Below are 2027 nucleotides of genomic sequence, written 5' to 3'. Positions count from 1 at the left end.
TCTGTGTCTGTGTGTGTCTGTGTGTGTGTCTGTGTGTGTCTGTGTGTGTGTGTCTGTGTGTGTCTGTGTCTCTCTGTGTGTGTCTGGGTGTGTCTGTGTGTGTGTCTGTGTGTGTCTGTGTCTCTCTGTGTGTGTCTGTGTGTGTGTGTCTCTCTCTGTCTGTGTCTGTGTGTGTCTGTGTGTGTCTGTGTCTCTCTGTGTGTGTCTGTGTGTGTGTGTCTGTGTGTCTGTGTCTGTGTGTGTCTGTGTGTTTCTGTGTATCTCTCTGTCTGTGTCTACGTGTGTCTGTGTGTGTCTGTGTCTCTGTGTGTGTGTCTGTGTGTGTGTGTCTGTGTGTCTCTGTGTGTGTCTGTGTGTGTGTCTGTGTGTCTCACTGTCTGTGTCTGTGTGTCTCTCTGTGTGTGTCTGTGTCTCCCTATGTGTGTCTGTGTGTGCCTGTGTGTCTCTGTGTGTGTGTGTCTCTCTCTCTGTTTCTCTCTGTGTCTCTCTGTGTCTGTGTGTGCCTCTGTATCTCTGTGTTTGTCTCTCTGTCTGTGTCTCAGTCTCTTTCTCTCTCTGTGTCTGTCTTTGTTTGTCTATCTCTGTGTGTGTCTCTCTGTGCGTGTCTCTCTGTCTGTGTCTCTGTCTATCTGTGTGTGTCTCTCTCTGTGCGTGTCTCTCTGTCTGTGTCTCTGTCTGTCTCTGTGTGTCTATCTCTGTGTGTGTGTCTCTCTCTGTGCGTGTCTCTCTGTCTGTGTCTCTGTCTGTCTCTCTGTGTGTCTCTCTTTGTGCGTGTCTCTCTGCCTGTGTCTCTGTCTGTCTCTGTGTGTGTCTCTGTCTGTCTCTGTGTGTCTTTGTCTGTGTCTCTGTCTCTGTGCGTGTCTCTGTCTCTCGCTGTGTGTGTCTCTGTCTCTCTGTCTGTGTCTCTGTCTGTCCCTCTCTCTCTGTGTGTCTCTGTGTGTGTCTCTCTGTGTGTCTCTGTCTCTCTGTGTGTCTCTGTGTGTGTCTCTGTGTGTGTCTCTGTCTCTGTGTGTGTGTGTGTCTCTGTGTGTCTCTGTATCTCTGTGTGTCTCTGTCTCTCTCTGCGTGTGTCTCTCTGTGTGGCTCTGTCTCTGTGTGTGTGTCTCTGTGTATGTTGCTGTGTGTGTCTCTCTGTGTCTCTCTGTGTGTATCTCTGTCTCTGTGTCTGTCTCTCTGCGTGTGTCTCTGTCTGTGTGTGTGTGTCTCTCTGTGTGTCTCTGTGTCTCTGTGTGTGTCTCTGTCTCTCTCTGTGTGTGTTGCTGTGTGTGTCGCTGTGTGTGTTTCTGTGTCTGTCTCTGTGTGTGTCTCTGTGTGTGTCTGTCACTCTCTGTGTGTGTCTCTGTGTGTGTCTCTGTCTCTGTGTGTGTCTCTGTGTGTGTGTGTGTGTCTCTCTCTGTGTGTCGCTGTGTGTGTCTCTGTGTGTGTCTCTGTGTCTGTCTCTCTGTGTGTGTCTCTGTGTGTCTGTGCGTGTCTCTGTGTGTCTCTGTGTGTGTCTCTGTGTCTGTGTGTGTGTGTGTCGCTCTGTGTGTCTCTGTGCGTGTCTCTCTGTGTTTCTCTGTGTGTGTCTCTGTCTGTGTGTGTCTGTGTCTCTGTGTCTCTCTGTGTGTCTCTGTGTGTGTCTGTGTCTATGTCTCTCTCTGCGTCTCTGTCTGTGTGTGTCTCTGTCTCTGTCTCTCTGTGTGTCTTTGTGTGTGTCTGTGTCTCTGTGTGTCTGTGTCTCTGTGTGTGTATGTGTGTCTCTCTGTGTGTCTCTGTCTGTGTGTCTCTGTGTCTCTGTGTGTCTCTGTTTGTGTGTGTCTCTGTGTCTCTGTATGTCTCTGTCTGTGTGTGTCTGTGTGTCTCTGTGTCTCTGTGGTGTCTCTGTCTGTGTCTGTGTCTCTGTGTCTCTGTGTGTGTCTCTGTGTGACTCTGTCTGTGTGTGTCTCTGTGTCTCTGTGTGTGTGTCTCTCTCTGTGTCTCTGTGTGTCTCTGTGTGTGTGTCTCTGTGTCTCTGTGTCTCTGTGTGTCTGTGTGTCTCTGTGTGTGTC

General features: G+C 49.9%; 1 protein-coding gene across 1 annotated transcript in view; it reads right to left on the bottom strand.

The window, feature by feature from the left end:
- LOC116958423 (double C2-like domain-containing protein beta) overlaps positions 1-622 on the bottom strand; it is a 61666-nt gene extending 61044 nt beyond the window's left edge. The window contains 1 exon segment of the mRNA XM_076058581.1: positions 1-622. This exon segment is cut by the window's left edge and continues 186 nt beyond it. The gene's annotated coding sequence lies outside the window, so the exon portion shown is untranslated.
- Positions 623-2027: the final 1405 nt, after the last annotated feature.

Source organism: Petromyzon marinus, assembly GCF_048934315.1.
Source record: "Petromyzon marinus isolate PM22_M1 ecotype Great Lakes invasive population chromosome 77 unlocalized genomic scaffold, UKy_Petmar_22M1.pri1.0 chr77_unloc.1, whole genome shotgun sequence".
Classification (NCBI taxonomy): Eukaryota; Metazoa; Chordata; class Hyperoartia; order Petromyzontiformes; family Petromyzontidae; genus Petromyzon; species Petromyzon marinus.
The sequence above is the reverse complement of the archived record's forward strand: the minus strand, read 5'-3'. Positions and strand labels throughout refer to the sequence as shown.